Here is a 22451-nt window from a genome sequence, read left to right as displayed (position 1 = left end):
AATTAGATATGATATCTTCTATGAATTGTCAAAGTCTGTCATTGTCATATATTTTCTTGCAATATCTTGCAATCTTAGAATAAAAACGCTTGTAATATTATTCGGCCGTTATTTTAAGTGACGGTTAATGTAATGACGTGACGTGTGATGAGTGGTTCCATCGGCACCGGGAAGTGGTGGTGATTCCTTGGCCTGCAAAAGTGGCGGATATACCCTATGGAAAATCTATGGGGTTTGATGGTGCAGCGGTGGATAAATAATAACGATAGAACCAAAGCAGCTGTCGTAGAACATTGCCGAAGTGTCTCGAAGGGCTTCAGAGGAATATACTCACGCCTTGTTGGTTCAATGCGACAGCGACTACAAGCTGTGATTGATACGAATGGTAGATACACTCGTTTTTAATAAAATAAAGATTTGTTTAAATGAATAAATTTTACCATAATTACTATTTATTTTTGCTATTTTATTTACTACTTCCGTCCTGTAGTTTCACCCGCATTCCCAAGAGATTTTATGTTTTTCTGGGATAAATGTGTCCTATATGTTATTCCAGTACTTATTCTATCTGTGTGCCAAATTTTATCCAAATCCGTTCAGTAATTTTTACGTGAAAGAGTAACAAACATACATCCTGGAGAAATCAGCCAGATCCATACACACAAAGTTTCGCTTTCGCGTTTATAATATTAGTAGGAAGTAGGATTACTACTACGCCCTCTCTTTTATAAGAAACAAGACAATATTCTAATCTCTAATGTTACACGAGCATTCACGAAGGGCTATGAGGTTTCGTGAAAAGTTATTTGTAATTATCATCCCGATTGACGGCGACCGACAGCCGACTGGAACAATTAGAGGCTTACTAGATGCGAGTATATATTATTTTACTCTATCTTATTATTATTATTATAGCTTTTAAACGCTATTTTACTCTTTGCTAGATGCGACTTATTATGACATTGCGACGCAATATGAATCGGTAAAGCAGATTATCGCTCATACTGAGCACACGAAAATAGATCTTAAGGTGACGAACCCTTTCTCACCCCGACTGTAGATACACAAAATTCTAATGTACATATTCAAGAATTGTATCTAAGAATAAAATATATTTTATAATCAATAAAAAAAATATATAAATAAATAATCTTTCCTTACATTATTATACATAAAATTTAAGTATTAACCTAAGCTTTTCTCAAGTTCAACAATTTAAATGTTCACGTTAGATTAGTTTAAGTTGTCATTAGAGTTAGAGACGCACATTCAGTGCTTTTTTACCTTTGTAGATCAATAAAAAAAAATCATTTGAAATTATTGTCTATACGTGTTTAGCTTTGAAATGATTAGATTCTATAAGAAATTTAGTACAAATTTATATCGAAACTTAATTAATAGGTTCAAAAATAACCTTACTGACAATACAAAATTGTCGGTCAATAGGCAAATCTAAATATTTGTATATCTTCATTTTAAAATCGTCGTTATTGCGAAATTATTTAAATTTTATTTTTTAATTTATTACAGTGATAGATGTATGCGTACTTAAATGTGTGTGTTATGTAAAGCGCGCGATAAATTCAACTGAATGATGTTTCCGAAAATATTATAGACAGTTTTATGCGAGTGTAGCATAAAAAAAAATTAAAGATTTTACTTTTATTGTTGAAAAATGCAGATTAATAATAATATGTTCTAACATATCAATATCGTTAATTTTTATAGATGCATAAAAAGTAGGAGTATGATTATTAATTCTAAAGTTTTAAGTTTAATTTGTCATGTTTAAAAAAATATTTGATTTCCAGTGTCAATAGTGAATATTCATGATATTGCGTAATATATGTATGTATTAAACCTCTGATTTAATATTTACTAAAGTTTATTATTCGTTGTGGAAAAAATAAGACATACGTATAAAATCTACGCGCGTGAGAAATTCTATTTTTCAGGCGTTTTTTTTTTTTTTTTTAAATGCATGCAAATAATAATTAATCACAATAATATAATATATTTATTAATAATAAAATTAGAATTATTATAAATTTATTCACCACTAGTATAACACTCGCTCAGAAAAACATCCACAATTTTAATTCGTAATAAAATAAAACATTGTAAAATAAAATAAGGTGTAAAGTTCTCTATTTCGAGCGACTTGACAGTTAAGTGGCGGGTCAGCGAACAACTTCATTGTGTAGTTGCCACCGTGTGCAGACATCATAAAAAATAACTCTCTTGCTGTTTTCATAAGGGGCCGTTCATTTATTACGTAAGACTATTTTCGCTTGTTTTTAACACCCTCCCCCCTATTATAAGAAAAAATAAGAACAGGCCGACCCCCTACACCCCTTGTTTAATATTTATTACGTAAGAATCTAAATGAATGCACGTTTGATTTATTTTAATGTTTATGTTTCAAAGAATCAATTTTTTTAAATATTTATTCGTATTTCAAAGGTACTAATAATCTTTATTTTTTGGCCCGCCCGTTGCCATAGAAATGGAAATATAGTTTTATAGGCATTCGAGCGAATCTCGATAATCGAAGATTTTTCAAATAATTTTAACTTTGCGCATTTTTTTGACGTAAGAACTTATCGAGTCTCCTTCCCACCCCCTTGTAAGAAAACATAAGACATGGTCGACCCCCTCCTCCCCTAAATTGTCTTACGTAATAAACGAATGGCCCCTAACGCGCAAAAACAAAAATCAATTTCAAAATATTTTTTATGTCACGTTACAGGGTAAAGATTTGATTTGATTTGATTTTGAAAGTCAGTAATCACTCTTCAAAAATTAAAAGAAAGAGTTTAATGCTCATTACAGCATATAACCATCCATGTGACATTCGAACGGAATTATTTGCGTTCAATAAAGATCCGCTTACAGAATACGAACAAAGGAATAACTTATCTAATACGTATGACGTAAGGTTCATTATATAATCATATATATAAACATTGTACGTATGTAACTGAACTCCAAAACTGTTGGACAGATTACGATGAAGTTTTTCGTGTATTAAGTGTCTGGGTGGATTAAATCGGTGGTGCTCCGGTAATTAAATTAAATCTTATTTAACCCGGACAAAGTTGGGATGGACAGCTAGTTGAAATGTATAAATGTCTCAATGTCCCACGATAACAGAGCATTTATAGTTGGTGGTAGAGCTTTGTGCAGGGCCGTCTGAGTAGGTACCACCCACTCATCAAGTATTCTAACCAAGCCGGACTTATACTTAGTATCGTTGTGTTCTGGTTTGAACGGTGAGTGAGCCAGTGTAACTGCACAAAGGAGGACATAAAATCTCGGTTCTAAGGTTGGTGAAGCATTGACTATTTAAGAGATTATATCTTAGGATATCAATGTAAATGAGCGACGGTGATCACCTACCATCAGTGTACCATTTCTCCGTATACCTACCTATTTAAAAATGATTAGTTTGGAGAATTCATATAGCTTTAGTTACTCGACTTCACTGCGAAAAAGTTGAGGAACATCTTAAGTGACAGCCCGTGAAGACTCTCTACTAAACTAACTAGGCCTAATATTGTTATGTGGCACAGGCAGTCTTCCTCGATTTTCCTCACATGAAAATTTAGTAATACTCGGCCGGGTTTGAACCTGGCTTCGTGTTGTAACCACTGGGCCGTCTTAGCTGTGCTATATATAAAACATATAATTAATAAATACAATAAAATTATTGAATAAAATAATAATTTCCGTCTGACATATTAATAAAGAGATATTCGACATATACTTTATTAATATTGACGCGATAGTAGGAGGAATCGGAATTAATTGATGACTACTGGAAAAAATATTATATTTAATACATTTTTTTTTTCACAATATAAAGGTCAAACGTTGCCATAAATCATAGAAAAATAGATATTTTATTGTAATATGTTATGGTTGTTTTAAGTTAAAGTTGTCACATTATTTTTGACACATGCTTAAATATTTTATTAATTTAAATCGTTGTAATACGCTCCTGTCAGTTTAATAAATTGACCACGCCAGAGTTATTTTTTTTTTTGTGTTTTATAGTCTATTATAACTGGCCACTAGATGGCGGTGTTGTAAATATTGCCGTTTAACTGATCGACTTGATATCACTACATAGTATAAAATTAAGTCGCTTCCCGCTGTCTATCTGTCCATATCTATGCTTAGATCTTTAAAACTACGCAATGGATTTTGATGCTTTATTTTTTAATAGATAGATTGATTCAAGAGGAAGGTTTATATGTATAATACATGCTCAATATAGTAGAGAAACACTGATTATTTAGAGGTTTCTAAAGTGATGTCGTAAATAAACATATGTTTTTGCGCCTACATTGCAAACGGTGGCTGAAACCCCACGAGATAGATCAAAATGATGTCACAGTATTGTCCTTAAAAGGGTCTACAAAAATCCACAATATACATTTTTTATCCTTTATTTTTTACGAGATAATGGCTTATTTACGAAGTGATTTTAAGCAATACAGCATAAATCAAAATCGATATATACTTTTTTCAAGTAGGCTTTTACAAGAACTTTTGAATCGTCATTTAACAAACTATTTAAAGTAAAGCTAATACCGGTTCGGAATGTAGATTCTAACGAGAAGAACCGGCAAGAAACTCAGTAGTTACTCTTTTTCAACATCTAAAAATACAGTCATGTTAGTTAAATACAATTATATATGTATGCTATGTCTCCTGCCTGGAAGTCAACAAGCATTAACTCCACGCTTTTTTATCATATAATCCTTATCTAATTCGGTAAATTAAATACATTGTGCATTTAATATTGATCAATATGGCCCTTCTGTAGTATATTTAGTATCAGCATCGTACTACATATGATTACATCGTGTAAGGTTTATTTTAATAATTATCCTAAATTTAAAGTAGCTTTACCGGGTGAATGATTTTTTTTATCAACTGGGCACACTGGTGGCCGCTCGGTGGGGCGGGGCATCAAAATAAGATGGCGGTTACCAAGCGCGGGAAGCGACATTTTAAAAAAGTTACCGAATTGTATTTCAAGGAATATAGTCCTTGTCAGCTCAATAATTACGTTTAACTATAACCTTCGTCGACACGTTCAGTGACATAAAGGGGATTTATTTTTACAATCGTATATATTTTGACAACTAATAATTAATAACAATAAAATAATATATTTTGCCTAATATATGTATGTATTTAAACTCTGATTTAATATTTACTAAAGTTTATTATTCGTAGTTGAAAAAATAAGACATACGTCTAAAATCTACGCGCGTGAGAAATTCTATTTCACAACTAAACTGTTTGTTCAATTCCAACAACATATATAACTATCGACTTCAAAGCACCAACTCGAAATTTAAGTAAAACAATATCTGAATTTGCTATCATTACTAATATTATACATATTTATCTGTTTGTTATGCTTTTACGTCTTAACTAATTAGTCGGTATGTAATGTTACACACATAACGGACAGAAAACGACACGTCACCCTGCGTGTAGACGCGGTTGGAAGCTACGTTGTTTTTCATATTTTTTTTATATTATCAGCCTGTAAATTTCTTACTGCTGGGCTAAGGCTTCCTCTCCTTTTGAGAAGGTTTGGAGCATATTCCACCACGGTGCTCCATGGGTATACACATGTGGCAGAATTTCGTTGAAATTAGACACATGCAGGTTTCCTCGCAATGTTTTCCTTCACCACCGAGCATGAGATGAATTATAAACACAAATTAAGCACATGAAAATTCAGTGGTGTCTGTCTGGGTTTGAACCCTAAATCATCGGTTAAGATGCACGCGTTCTGACCACTGGGCCGTCTCGACTCGTTGGAAGCTATGTTTATGATAATTATGTCAATGTTAATATACTTTATTGTACAACATAAACATAATAAACAGAAACCTTAGTACTAAAACAAATAATTGATGTGTTTTACAACGTGCGGACTTATGGCTATCGCTATAATAAGTCTTCCATACAATCCAATCTGTGACAAAACGTACTTAATCTGGATAGGCATAAACATAAACTTACATATAAATACTTATACTTAATACGTGAATTATATATGAATATTATACACTAATAAATATATTATAATTATGTAAAATAATTTGTCTTATACATAAAAATGCAGACATAAATAACTTATACACGCCGAGTTTGAATATATACTAGTTTTTATTGAATTAATGACTGATCTCAGACTGAGATCAATAATTCAATATTGAACGAATAATATATTGAATATATATATATATATATATATATATATATATATATAAAAATGTATTTAAATAAAAAAGTGATAAACAGATTAGACGATCGCCTGGCGAACCTGTAACTCGGATAAAATGTAAACGTATCTGGTCACTTGGGTCTTGATGTTTTGGAAAAATTACGGTTTTGCGCAAAGGTATATCAAATATTTTCATACAATAGTTCTATGCTCATGTTATTAGGAATGTTTGGCAAGGGAAAGTTGAATGACACCTTCCCCTTTGATGGTGATGTTGGTGTCGTCCTGACCGATTTTAGTCACAGCAACCATTCAAAGGAAGCCAGGCAACTGTTAGTGCATGTGTGAGCAAACACACGTGCAATTCTGATCCCTTATTCTCATAACCCGACGGGACAGCCAATCTGACAAGACCGGAAAGGCTTCAAGTGCAGAATCAACAGATTCACGTGCTTTCCGAGGCATGGGTCATTATCAGCCTCCAAACTCCGAGCTGTTCATCAGAACTTGTCAGAAAAACCCGATATCTTTCTATCGACTCAATCTGTCGTTTGAACCCAAAATGTTGATCTGTGGCGTTACATCACGTATTGTAGGTAGGCCATTTCAACGGATTGATTTATCTTTATCAAGATAAATCGAAGTTATTTTTTGACGCCATTTGGCACCAAAGGGAACACGACGACACTATTGCTGTTTGGCGGTAAAATATCTAGAGTGACGGTTCTTTTGGCTTTACCAATTATAGATAATATATACCATTTATATATAATATATTCATATTTTGTCCGTACGTGTATATGTAATTCAATGAAATGGCTGCACCGAATTATATGAAATTTTTGGTTTGTGTTGAATGGCGCTGCGATCGGTATCCAGGATATTATTCTAAAATAAAAACAAAGTCGTAACGGACAGCTAGTAAGAATATACAATACGTATAAAAATCCGTCCGTTGGGACTAAAGCTTGCTTCGTAACAAATTTCGTCTAATTCGGTTTAAGTTCGCCGTGAAAGCGTAACCTCAGACAGACAGACTTACTTTCGCATTTATAATATTAGTATAGATAACATCAAATAAATAAATTTATCGAACCATAGATAAGCATAAATTAAGACTAAAATATAACATCCTGTATCGTACCGTAGAAAAAAAACATTCTTATTTTTAAATCGATGTCATCTTGAATATCGAACGTATTCTTTTAAAGTTCCTTCCCACAAACGTTTATATTTTTAAATGTTTTCGTACGTATAGCGGGCAGGTATGATCGTGTACGCTTCAATTATTTGACAGCATAGCGTGATGTACTCGTCTTGATCGTTGCCTTTTTTTTTTTGTTTTGTTTCTCTCAAGACAGGATCTTATTGTGATTTTATTTTGTTTCCTTTGCTGTTTTCGATTCGCAATTGAGGTGTGAAGGCTGCGAATTGCAATGTCTTAAATTTTTATTACTTTGTTATTTTCAACTGAAGCGACGTCACAGACAATGATTTTATTTTTAATTAGATTTTATTGTTAAAATCATTTTAACGAAATTTATAAGCATTATATTATGAATATAATTTTGAAACAATTTAATGTATTCTATTCGTATAGGCAAACCGATTGATTGTATATATATTTAAGACGCCTGGGCTTATCAGTGGATACATTTATAACAGCTTGTCTTCTAACAAGCTCTAAGCTAAATCTGTAATCACCTTAACGTAGGATATGCTTCACATCGCAGCGTCTTTAAAGCCAGAAGTCATATTATGAAATTTTCGTTAACTTTTTTGATCCGTCGATTTGGGTAGGTGCGGGTCTTCACCCCCTATGACCGCGACCGAACCGCGCTTGCAATTTACTCATGTATGTACCGTCTGTGTACTCACTAGCACTCGAGCACAGCGCGCGCTCATTGGTCAAATCAAATATCGCGCTTCCTCGGCTTCCTGTTACAGACTTCCGTCCCTTTTCACAAAATCGCTCTTAAAGAAAGCGAGAGGATGTTACACAGCAAAAAGTTTTTAAAAAATACCTGTTATTTTTCACAGCTTATCGTTTGAAGAATAATTCATTCATAATGACGTATTATTCGATAAAATTCTCATCTTTTATTGCACAGCAATTAACATGACAAAGATGTCTAGACATACAAATATTTACTATTATCTAATTTATGTAATGTCACTGAACGTGGCATTCAAAGCAATACGAGCTTTGTACCACAACGAATACAGACGAAATTACATTGGGTAACACATTTGTTTTTAGAGAAGTTTTTTTTTTTTTAAATTAACATAATAGAGTGCGTTTAAAAAATCTGCAAGAAATAAATTATTTTATAAAACAGGAAATAATTTGAGGATCATTTGAGGATTGGTCTCTGCGTAAGCCTGCCTGGGTATATGCCACCTACACATCATTCACTACTGATAAATAGGCACAAGGGACATAACACTTTTGTACCCAAGATTCATAGATCTTTGACAATGTAGGAGATGATTAATATTGCTTACAGGGTCAATGTATATGGGCGGCAGTGATCACTTACCATACCATATAGTCAGTCTGCCTACCTATTTTAAATTATCTAGGTTATTTGAGGTCATTGATGTTTCTCTCCTGCCTGCTCTACTTTTATAGATATCCTCAGTAACTCGTTTTTCCTCTACAAGCTAGAAGGAACTTCCCTGGGTCTTCTTGTCATACCCAATTTCTTAAAAGAGGGATTGAGAGAGGTATAGAAACAAAACCAAAATCAAAATATACTATAATTATATAATCTTTATTTGCTTGGGCTTTTACAAGCACTTTTGGATCGTCACCTTACACTTAATTGTATTAAACATGGAGCTACCATCGGTGCGGAATGTAGATTTTACCGAGAAGATCCGGCGACTCCGTAGTTACTAATAATATAATGTCACACGTGGTCCTCACGATCTTTTCGTAACTGTCGACCACGAGCTGAATTATGAGCACAAATGAAACACCTGCAAATTCAGTGATAATTCCTCGAGTTTGAACGCTCTTTAGTAAGATCCAGGTATTGTAACCACTGGACCATATCAGTTCTGTGCACTTAAAATTATACCAATATCTTTTGTCGAAGATGTTTGATTATATATATAAATAGAAAAAAGTGTATCCAACATTTGGCCACTAAATACACGAACACTATACCTGTACAAGTCAGCTCGATCTTTTTGACAGATGTAAATTTTTCTGATCGACATAACTTTGCAATGACGAACATATTATTTTCTTAATTTAATGATATTAAAAATTGTAAAAATATAAAAAAAAAATACGTATAACACAAAAGTCCTTAAAGATTCAATGAAGGAATCATTCATTCAAAATAAGTTAAAAAAAAAAATTGAATCCTAATTTGAATTACGCAATAATTGATGTCTAGTGCAACAAACACATAATATTAAAATACTCGTCACAGTTACGAGTATTTTAAAACGTTATTTTTTGGACTACTAGATATTATCTGTTTCCCATCACTAGCCTGTCTGTCAAAAAGATCCAGCTAACTTGTACAGGGTAGATACAGTAAATGACATTTGGCGAGTGTCAAGTTTAGCTGTCACGCATACCAAGATTATAAAATTGGTTCGTTTGTTTAGTGCCTTTGCAGTGCGACTACAAAAAAAAATCTTAGTTACATCGATGTGTCAAAAATAGATGTTATCATATAAAAATAAGAAACAAAACCAGTCAAAGATATTAATATTAAAACGTTTTAACGAAAAGCCATTTAATTTTAGTCACAGACAGAGAGGTTATTTATTAATTTTGTATATACATAACTTGTTTGAATATCCTATACGTATTAGTACGTTGGAAGAATTATTTTGTCATCGAGATATATATTATATTTTAATAAATACATAAGATAATAGCAAAAACATTAGTTACGTTGACATTGATTTAAGAATGTTTTAAAATAAAACGATAGGTAACGAAAAAAAAAAACTTCGAAATAAAATCTAACAGACAGACTTTTTTAGTATATTATTAAACGCATACGTTACTTAATAAAATAATTAATAAAATTAAGTGCTGTAATACAGAGTCTTGACGTGAAGATTAATTGACAACTAAGATGAAGATTAACTGACGACTAGGCCTCTAACTATGACTCCAGCGAGCTATCCCAACAGGGTGGAAGTAGCCAACGGAAATCGTACTTAAAAGAGTGATATTCCTTGGTAGCTTTCAAAATAATGTCCCAACAAGGTGGAAGCAGTATTTATGCCATTATGAAGGTCCCTAAGGCTCGACACAATGCAATTTTATTCTCGGATATTTATGCAATTTACATTGTTACAACGTTAGCGTGATTTAAAATACAACTAACGCCATCTATTGGCATATATAGTGAACTAATGTAAAATGTGATGTGAAATGTTTGGAGTAGGAACGTGTTGCTGTTACAGTGCTTAAATATATACAAATAAATAATGCTAGCAGCATTTCCCCGTTGAATCGCAATTCCGATCCTCTGGGCTAAAAACGAACCAGCCCTCCTGTCACCAGTGGAGGCAATAAGGCGAGGTTATACTTTTGATGAAGCTTTTTGCACCACTACTCCAAGGGCCGAGTGTTTCGACAGCAAATGGGAGAAAATAGTAATTTGACATAAGACACGAATATTTAGATCTTTTTTTTTTGCTTCAGCTTTGTCCGCAGCGGTACCGGCTCTTAATATTGTTTCTCGGATATGAGACGGTATGAAGGGTGAGTCAGCCAGTGTAACTAAGGCACAAGGGACATAACATCTTAGTTACCAAAGTTAATAAATAATAGAGAAAATCCTTAGATAAAACGGTTGCTCGTGCAAACGATGAAACGTCGGGACCCCCTTAGATAAATTGAAGCAGATGGACCATAAAAACATGCAACATTTGGAATAAAAGTGTTGGAATACGGGAATGTACGTGTGTGTATGTATGTTTGCTTACTGTGTATTTGTGACTTTAAATCTTATTTTAGAGCTGAGTTATAAAATGTATGATTTTATCATAAAATTGAATTATAATATAAAGATATTATTATTTAAACAAATCAAATCAAATTCCATTATTCTATATAGAAGCAATGCACTTAGTCGATTGTCAACTTAAACATTACCATAAGGCCGGCAACGCACCCGCAAGTCGCCCGGTGTTGTAGATTCCATGGGCTTCGGTAGTCACTTTCCATCAGATGAGCCTCCTGCTCGTTTGCCAACTATGATATAAAAAAAAGAACCATCGAGTCGGAAAAGATCACCTGACCAGAAGAACCGGCGAAAGAAACACAACGGGTTTTTCTTCTGTCAATTTGGGATTGTTTTCATATACCTATTCAATATCACAGAAAAATAGCCAGGAGGCCATCACTCCCAGGGTGTGTTGTCAACAAACATTCCGCACACAATCGTTCTTTTATATATATTTTTTTAATAATTTTGGCAAAAGAATCATTTTTGACGATCTTGTTGTAAAACCATATACATTTCCCCACAAGAGTTACCAACTCTATGCAGTCGAGTAACAGCTACGCGATTCTGTAACCGGCATTTTCGATTTCACAACTGCATTGCAATTCGATAAGTTACTTCGTATTTCACTCTTGAAACAGTAAATATAATTACGATGATACGCCATTTTGATACTCGTATCCTTTAAACGTCAATATTAACATATTAATATTTATACTCGGTGGTGGAGCTTTGTGCAAGGCTCGTCTGTGTAGGTACCACTCGTCACATATTCATCCACCAAACAGCAATACTATGCAATTTTGTATTCCGGTTCAATGTCACTGCAGGTCAGAGTCAGTGTAACTACAGGCACAAGGGTCATAACATCTTAGTTTCCAAGGTTGGTGGTGCATTGGCGATTTAAGGAATGGTTGATATTACAGCGCCAAAGTCTATGGGTGGTAGTGACCACTTATTATCAGGTGGCCAATAAAAAAAAAGTCAATATAGCGTATCACTATAGGGCTCTCCTCAATCGTGTTCCGTGAGGCTATTACGGTAAAGAGCATAGCAACGGTTGCTATCAAATATTTGTTACGGATTGATACCAAATCAAATCAAATAAATTATAAATCAGTATTATGGACCTATGAAGTAGCATTACATTAACATTAACAGCCTGTAAATTTCCCACAGCTGGGCTACGGTCTCCTCTCCCTTTGAGGAGGAGGTTTCACCACGCTGCTCCAATGCGGGTTGGTGGAAATTCAGTAGCATAATACTCCTTAATACTGATTTATCCACTGCAATATTTATCAATCCGCAACAAATATTTGTTAGCAACAGTTGCTATGATCTAACCGTGACTCCACTGGAGTTTCGATACTGTTACAAATTAGGTCCATAGACATCGATAACAATAATCCTATAATTATTACCAGACGCAAAAAAGAACATATGCTCAAAATGCCTAAATTAACTTCACCCAGTTAATTTATATCGACAAAACAAATTCACGGTGAATAAAATATTTAACGGGCAATACCATAAACTAGGCGTTACGAATTAAAAAAATCAAATCACACATTTAAAAGACGATAAAAAAGGGTATTTTAATTATTTAGTCGATAACGGAAATCGATGTTTTACTAATTCGTTACATCGTTACGTTTTATTATCTGTGGCGACCTCCTGCGCTTAATTTATACTACTGTTCATTTTTACAACCAAAGGTTATAAAAAAAAAGAACTAAATCGAATTTCATTGTGCAAATGAAATATATATATTTTTAAATATACTTGTTATGAGATTTTAATAAAAAAAAAATTTACGAATGGTTGAATGAGTTGTCATATTTTTTGCAATAACGATATATTTATTTAATATTAATACGAAATTCATCGTTTTACTTAAATTAATGACTAACAATGTAATGTTTGAAATTAATCCCTTATTTAATTTATAGGTTATTTTTTTCTATACGCTGTGTAAATATTATACTTTAAATCACAACATAGTAAAAAACAAAGTCGCTTCCCGTTGTCTGTCCCAATGTATGATCAGCTCTTTAAAATTACGCAACCGATTTTGATGCGATTTTTAAAAGAAAGAGTGATTCAAAGGGAAGCTTAATATGTATAATACATACATAATATAGTACAAAAATACTGATAATTTTAGAGGTTTCTAATATAATTTAATTATGTCGTAAATAAATACATGCTTTCATTGCAAACGCTGGCTGAACCCTGCAAGTTAGATCAAAATAATGTACTACAGTATTGTACGTGGTAATATTTTTCTATATATAATCAAAACACATTATTTATTTAACTCATTATTTCAATAAATTCCAAGGTTCGCATTAACAACGCATTAATTATTATTTTCTGATAATCAAATAACATTGGTAATTAAATACAATTGAATTATTGTTTAACTTTTATGGAAATCAAAGAGTATCGTTTTACCGACTTTAGATATTTAGATTTAAATACATTTCGGAAATATACAATACTTTAATAAATCACAAACTATGTATATCCTAAAAATATTCTAGTATTTCGATTGATTATTTCCGTTTAGATTTGAATATTTATTTTGGTTAATAATATGGTTTTTATTTTGACTAGAAATTAAGCTTATAATTAAAGTCGGACAACCAGCCATTCCTTCGGCTAGATACGAACAAGAAAGGTGTGCTGACAAATAAATACCTATATTATAAAAAAAGTAGTAACTGTTTTTAAATTTTAATTACAATTAAATTCCTAACGTCGAAAAGTATAGTGTTTTAGTGAAAAATGAAGTGTTTTGCAGTTTGAGTGATTAAAATAATAACGACGTTAACAATTAAATCCACAATTTTAATATGATTTATATGACATATCTAGCATATATAACTCGGGGATAATATAGCTTTCTATGAGGGGATTTTTTGGAACGTTATTTTTTTACGCGGTTTACAGTAAAGTGATTTGGCAGAAATCGACACTTAAGGAATAAGCGTTACCCAGGCGATCATTTTTTCTCTTGTTTAAATATTTAATTCACACAGGATTTTAATAACAATTTTATTTATTCAAAATCATAATATACTTTATTCGAGTAGGCTTTTACAAGCACTTTTGAATCGTCATTTAAGAAACTATTTAAAGTAAAGCTACCACCGGTTCGGAATGTAGATTCTTCCAAGACGAAACGGCAACAAACTCAGTAGTTACTCTTTTTCAACATCTAAAAATGCAGTCAAGTTAGTTAAATACAATCATGTATGTCATGTCTCCTACCTGGAAGTCAACAAGCATTAACTACACGCTTTTTTATCATCAATATAATCTTGTATCGAATAATATGCCTTCCTTACCAATGTAAAATACATTACATTGTCAGTTAATCTCAAACAATGGTAATTTAATTGCTTCTGTTAATGTATGAGTTTATGTTTATAGTTATTCAATCAATCCTGTTTGGAACCCGAGACTTCTTTTTCTATAAAGATGTTTCCAAATTAGAGTTGTCCCTTCATGAGAGAAATCCACTATATATATATATATTTTTAAATATGTTAGATAGTAAATGATATGTCAAGAACATAGGCTACTATTTTATTTAAAAAGCGAGCGACGCGGCGGCCTTCAACTAGTTCACCATAAGTTTCAATCATTCGTATCTATAGATAACATGTCACCACGAATGATTTAATTCAATCGACTGCTCTTTAAAAAGAACACATTAATTGAATTAATTTAAAAATGAAGTTTAATGTCCTAAAATTTTCTTATAATTCGAATATAATCCGTCAGAATTAAATAGCTCGCAACGATTTATTTATGTTTACGGAACTTGGTACCAAATTCAATGGAATCCGAATTCCAACTCAATCGAGGCGGTTTAAATCACGTTCCTTTTTCAAATGAACGTTTTTTTTTTTCTATTCGATATTTGACAATAGTTGAATTCGGTTAGTTAGAGCCAGTCACACGTATTTTTTATTTTTCGTCTTTACTACAATGTAGGCAAAGCATTATAAACTTTATGCCGTGATTATAAATATGAATTTGGTTTGAATCTAAAATTCTATAAGGGAAGTTTCGTACAAACGATTTTGTGATTTATATGCACAATAATTAGATGCGAATTTGCCTTGGATGTTAAAGTATGAATAACTCGATATGTGCCAGTCATTTCTGTGTTCATTATGAAAGGGTTGCTTGTTAAAAATAAACTTTACATCCTAGCGACGGTAAAATATACCTTATTGATTTAAATCAAGGTCGAAAATCATTTGATAATTCATTCTCTTTTATAAAGTACCACCATTCAGATTTTTTCCTTTATTGGCTTTTATGGGAATTTTTCTTTTGAAATGGATTTGCAAAATAAAAAAAAAGGTATCACGTCATGTCTGTATTTAAAAAAGGCATTGAACTAATTAATAGTATGTCATCTGCATTGCATTAAGAATGTTTAAGGTTTGTTTAAAAAATACTAACCGACTTTCGAGAGGGTTAATTTATCATGCGTTTAACATTTTTTTTTTTTTTAATTTTTACTTGGCTGTGTAATTTCATTCTTTGCTTATTATTTGTAAATAATAGTTCTTCTAGAGCCAATGGACTACATCAGTAGTACCTTGTAGTTTATAATTATGTATATAATATATATATCATATTTTTATGTGTGTATTACTGGGATGTAGTTACGTGTAGTTTATTATTATTATATTTTAGTATAAATATTCTTATATTATAGTTTTTATTTCTTCTTTCTATCTATTTCTGCACTTACCTGTTTTCCTTCTAAACTATCACCAAAGGTTGTCTGTGAGCGCCTTTGCGCACCATTTGACTATTTTTTTTGTTTCTCTTATGAATTCTTGTATTGTGCAATAAAGTATTTTAAATAAAAATAAACACCTCAGTAGCCACCAGTCTCCAAATGCAAATTGACCTCCTGATGCAGTCTCATCACTTGGTCAACTTGAATGTTATGTACATATAAAATTATATATATATTATTAATTATTCGTCTAGATCTGAACTACTCGACTGGTCATCATGAAATTGTGCCCATGTTGATGAGATCACATAAAAGGATGGTATCAAAATTAATGTGTTGGAACGATTTGCACGGCTTGTAGTAGTGTGAACTAGCAGAAGTCGTCACGTAGAGAAAAAACATTGTAACGCCTTTACGTGACCTTCTCTCTCTCTCTTTCTTGCTATCTCTTTCTCTCTCTTTCTATTTCCAACGGTTTATAACAATTTAGTCATTGTTATTTAATTATTCTTAAACATCGTTATTTTGCTGTCTCCGTTATTTAAAACGTAATATATCGGGAAACGAACTTCGTTTCAACTGAGTGTTAACGTTATCGATCGTTTTTTTTTTTTTTTTCTTATTATAACATCGTTTTTAATTTAAACGTAACTGTCAATGTCTATATATTTTATAACTAGTCAAATGATTCCTATAAATGTTGAATGTTCGTTGACGTTTGTGTTTAGTCAATTTTGTTCATTTTTGTGTAAATATATTAAATGTAATAAAATTAAGTTGTGAATAGTCCAATTAAGTGATATCTTATTATATATAGTTTAAAGTACTAACAATTATTTTTAATTTTTTTTGTCGCCCATGGACATGTGCAACACCGGAGAGCTTTCAGGTACGTTGCCGGCCTTTAAGAAATGTGTACGGTCTTCTCTAGAAGGTTCCTAAGTCATATGGGTTCGGAAAAACTGCAGGCTAAAGCTGGTTCCACAAAGTGGTTGTGCGTGGTAGAAAATGCCTTAGAAATCGCGCTGTTGTGAATTTACGGACATCTAGGTGGAACTTGGAATTTTGACGAGATGTCCGAAGACGAAAATCAGCAGCCGGGATTAATCCAAACAATTCCTCGGAGCATTCCCCGTGAAAAATGCGTTACAAGACTCATATTATTGTTACAGCCGAGGTGACCACAATAACTGGTTTAACATCTTATGAATATTTATTTAAATTGTCCTCTTGTCTATATTATGTTAGTAGCTAAGGGCGTGCTTCTGAAGGAGGTTCTATTGGTTTTGCTTAAGGCGAAGCTCTTTAAAAAAAAATGGCCTTCACTGGACAATTATTGAAATAATTTATTATTAAATAGTTACCGATGAATATGTGTACATAATTGTTATAAAATAAATATTTCGTTATTGACATATATAAGTTTTTTACTTATATATGTCAGTAAATACAATATGCGTTACGCACATATAAGGAAGCGTGACGTCACAAGACAGTGCCATGACGTTTGACGTCACGGCATACGAGTCGTAACTCCAAGTCACGCTAATAGATGTTTAAATCTTTGATTATGTATGTCTAAATATACTTTTAAAGCTGAAAACGCGTGACCAGCAGGTGGTTACTGAGTACACGCACACTAGTGAATTGACGTTTGCCGAGTGTCAAGCGTAGCCAACACGCACACTAAGATATCAAATTTGGCTCGTTTTTTTTATTGTTTCTCTGTAGTTGGACACTATTTAGATATATAAATAACCTAAGGTTTAAAATGACTTTGCAAACAAAATGTTTTTGTTTAATTATCACTTATGAGTTATTTATCTTGTTTGGTTACTATTTATACTATATACGGAGTTTTGTTATAGAAAGGGGGGGCGTCATGTCATACTCTAACATAGCGTCTGACGCTGTGTTAAAAATTATAGATCAATATAAATAGATAAATCATCAAAGACAAGGAGGTTTGGTCATAGACAATTTCCTTTTCTACTAATCTATATTAATATTATAAATTCGAAAGTAACTCTGTTTGTCTGTCTGTTGCTCTGCAACGTCTACACAAATATACAAATTTGGTATGAAGCACAATTAAAAACTAAGGAAGGAAATAAGCTACTTTTTTAATCTGACAACGAACCCTTAAAACGCAAGCGAAGCCACTGGCGAGCACTAGTTAATTTCCTGACCGTTTTATAATATGAAATGAATCCTTATAACAACTCAAATTTAACTTAAACTTTGTAGGTAAATAAGTGTATTGTTTAAATGTATTTAATAAATATAAAAACAAGATACCATTCACTGATTAATTACGATATTTCAGAAACGATAACATCTTCAAACTGAATGATGACCTCCGTAGTTGAGTAGGGTGTACACCGGTTTTCATGGGTACGCCACTCCGAGGTCCCGGGTTCGATTCCCGGCCCAGTCGATGTAGAAAAAGTTCATTAATTTTCTATATTGTCTTGGGTTTGGGTGTATGTGGTACCGTCGTTCTGATTTGCCATAACACAAGTGCTTTAGCTACTTACATTGGGATCTGAGTAATGTATGTGATGTTGTCCAATATTTATTTATTTATTTATTTATACAAAAAAAGAAATTGGCAAACGCTAAGAACGTATTTTACGAAGGGGTGGACCCCTAAGGGGGTAAACGGGGCTCGGAAGTTTGTGTTTTATAAATTTTAAGAATCTTTTACGTTCTCGAATATAATCTTAAGCAACATTTGTTGATTCAGACAACATTAAACATTAACAGCATGTAAATTTTCCAGTGCTGAGCTTATTCCTCCTCTTCCTTTGAGGAGAAGGTTTGGAGCATATTCCACCACGCTGCATCAATGCTTGTGGATACAGATTTGGCAGAATTTCGTTGAAATTAGACACATGCAAGTTTCCTCTCGATGTTTCCCTTCAGCGCCGAACACGAGATGAATTATAAACACAAATTAAGAACATGAAAATTCAGTGGTGCTTGCCTGGGTTTGAAGCCGCAATCATCGGTTAAGATGCACGCGTTCTAACCACTAGGCCATCGCGGCTCTCGGATATTGAGACGGCTTTTATAAATTAATTTAATTGAACTTAATTGAGAGACTGGCAAGTAATTCAATCATTACTCTTCTAAAAATTAAATACCGGACTTTCTTGTCGGTTCAGGAGAATCTACATTCCGAAACGGTGGTAGCTTTACATTCTAAATACGAAAGTGTGTTTGTTTGTTACGCTTTAAAGTCCTACAAACATTTTAAGAAAAAGAAATGGATTTTGAAATTGATATGATACGACACCCCCCCCCCCCTTCCACTGGTTCGCAATCGCGAGTTGAAACTAATCGAATGTAATACAGTACAATGACCTCATCGAAATAAGTATATTTCGTTTTCTATTTAAAACAAATCCGAATGACTAACTTTGTATTGTCAATAAATTATGAAGTCAACGACCTATTCATTACCACAGCGTCAATAAATGCTTGACTTTTTGCTTAATCGTGACATAAAGTTAGATATTCTAAAGTTAATGGACCATCAACACAACATTACAACACTGTCGAGGGGACACACGCGAATTTTACAAATACCTTGTGTTATTTGGACACTGTGACTGGTTCTTCGAAATGTTTTAGACCGACGTGGTCTAGTACTACGAACTCATCATACATTCTACCGCCAAACTGGGTCGGCCTTAACCATCTAGGCGCCAGGCTGGACATGCATTCGGCGCCATTTTATATAACCAGGGTCAGACCAGGAAGTTCCAAGACGGGGTACATGTCAGTCGCCTCCTCGTGGCGTACCCTGGGCAACGGGGCCGGCTTGAGCTTGCTCGTCGGCCACGGCTAAGACTGGCGGGAGGGAAGCCGCGGGGCCGCTCCTGGTACGTCCCTGATCGGCGTCAGGGCGGACCATGTGAGTGGCCTCGTTGGCTAGGAGGGAGTGGGAGGGCTCGCTACTCGAGCCTCCCAGGTGTTTTACACCGGCGGTCGGCGGCGGAGCCTACCATCTTATCCGCCGCAGGGCGTCAGCTTCGTTGACGCCCAGCCTCCAGTAGCGGACTCGGGGGAGTTCGTCACATTCACACGTGGAGGATGAGGGGGAAGGCGCGCACTAGGCGCGCTTTCCATGTATATTCAGCCGCCTTACGGCGGCTGCCGCTGGTGGGGTCGCGGTTGCATGCCCTTGGCGATCCCGTTGCCTCACCACTCGGCGGCATGGTGGAAACCCGAGGATGGTTTTAGTGGGTAGGACAGGGCATCTGCCCTGGCACGGGGCATTAGGCCCCGGTTGAGTCCCACATACCCGTCCCGGTCCCCCGACCGGGCGGCATGCGTAAATGCATTTCCTCCTCGTTAAACAAAAAAAAAAAAAAAAAGGAAGTTCCAAGACGGTCCTTAGAAAACATGGGATGACCTTTTTTTGTACGTAGCGAGCATAGATATACATTGAGTGTATGTAAGACGGAGCCAGGAGACTCCAGATCTCCCCCCCCCCCCCAAATTGGGCGCCCTAGGCCGTCGCAACATCGCGCTCCGCCCTAACGCCGGTACTGCCGCCAAACATCAATAATCAGTAATGTTATTCCAGTTTAAAAAGTGAGAGAGCCAATTTAACTATAGGCATAAAATACAAATGAATTAATTCCCAAGGTAGGTGGCGTATTGGTGATACGAGGAATGATTAATTTACTGTATCAATGTCTAGAGGCAGTGATGACCGTACACCATCAGGTGGCCCATTTGCTAGCCCTAATCGACATAAAAAAGAAACAAAATCCTGTGCTGTGTGAGCGTGACTTGATAGAGTTCACCTGTATCGCACTGCGCACATACATGTGCATTTCATGTGCGTCATAAACGTCCAACGCGATGACAAATTGTTGGATCCAAATTTTATACGATATCTTGTTGTTTTATATTTGTTTAATGTAACTTCACGCAAACAGATAATTTGATGTGCGATCAAATAATTTTTTTAACAGCAATTTATACTACATAACAAATCTCAAGACTATTTTAACTGTTCAAGAATGTACACATATTAAACAATATATTTAACTAATACAGAAAATTATTATTTTATATTTAAATTACTCTGCTATGTACTATTAATAGTTCATTCGATATATATGTGTGTAAGGATAATCACCTTAACACACATATATAACATATAAAATAAAAAAATCTTCACTCTTTCTCAAGTGCAAGACCCACATGGAAAACTTAAGCTAATAATTATTATACTTAGTGTTATATAAGCTTAGTTGAACCTGCGGTTTTAGCCGTGCGAAGTGTATAACACTTTACCGATAGCTTCAACAGTTACTCCCTCGAGGGGTGAATTAAAAACAGCCAATGTCCTTCCCGGGACCCAAACTATCTCCAAACGAAATTTCATCTAAATCTGTTCAGCAGTTTAAGAGTAAGAGGTAACAAGACAGAGTTATTTTCGTATTTATAATATTAGTATAGATTTTAGTGATAGATGTTCGAAACGGTAAAACTTATCGCCTTAACGATGAATTATTTATGAGTCCACGACAAAATATAAACAACAAAAGAATATATTACAAAGTAATTTTATTTATTATAATTATATATAATATGTTTACATTTATTTACATAACTTAAAGCTTGCTGCAACCGTTATGTTTGATCTGTGACGTTTCAAAAAAAAAAAAAACAGTTACATATAAACTTAATTTTAATAATACATTTTAGTTTTGACGCCATTTTTTATTTTACAAAAAGATATTGGTAAATATAATTGTAATGGAGTAGGTAAGGAGAGTTTTTAATGTTACACCTTCAAACGACGTTTCAAATTATTGTGTTAATATAATTCATAAATCTTAATAATTATAAACTCAACAATTTTAATTTTAGTTTATTTGAAAACTCTCGTTTAATAATTTTTTTAGACACGCGTGGGTTAATATTTGTGACACATCTCCTTACCTCTAAAGAACATAGATTTTAATTTAAAGTTTGACATTTGCATTTGAGACCAGGAATGATTTGTCAAATGTTACAGATTATACAAAACAGCCGTCACAGATTATACGCATTACATTATTATCCATTTCATTTAAAGTTGTACAAAAATATTAAAAAATATATATATTCGAAAATGTTTTGAAACGCTTACATTAAAAAAAGTAACAATAACATTTTATCTCTAGATATCGTCTATCTGTTCCTGTGTTCATAAACGTCTTATTTAAATTACAACATTTCAGAGATAGTTAATAAAAAAAAAAACACAAATTATATCTTTCACCAAAACAATCGACCACAGATTAAATAAGTTAGTTCAACGTCAAATAATCTTAATTTTTTTTTTCGGGCATTAATTGACATTAGGTCTTCGTTTATTGAATATTTTATTAATATTATTTTTAAAAAAAATAAAATATATTATCTATTTCATACATAAAATTTAAAA

The 22451-nt window shown here is 33.5% G+C and overlaps 1 protein-coding gene across 1 annotated transcript in view; it reads left to right on the top strand.

Moving 5' to 3' along the window:
• The first annotated feature begins 566 nt into the window (after positions 1-566).
• LOC113391592 (scavenger receptor class B member 1-like) overlaps positions 567-22451 on the top strand; it is a 352256-nt gene continuing 330371 nt past the window's right edge. Inside the window, exon 1 of the mRNA XM_064219986.1 lies at positions 567-570. The gene's annotated coding sequence lies outside the window, so the exon portion shown is untranslated. The remainder of the gene's footprint in view (positions 571-22451) is intronic.

Source organism: Vanessa tameamea, chromosome 30 (assembly GCF_037043105.1).
Source record: "Vanessa tameamea isolate UH-Manoa-2023 chromosome 30, ilVanTame1 primary haplotype, whole genome shotgun sequence".
NCBI classification, from domain to species: Eukaryota; Metazoa; Arthropoda; class Insecta; order Lepidoptera; family Nymphalidae; genus Vanessa; species Vanessa tameamea.
The sequence above is the reverse complement of the archived record's forward strand: the minus strand, read 5'-3'. Positions and strand labels throughout refer to the sequence as shown.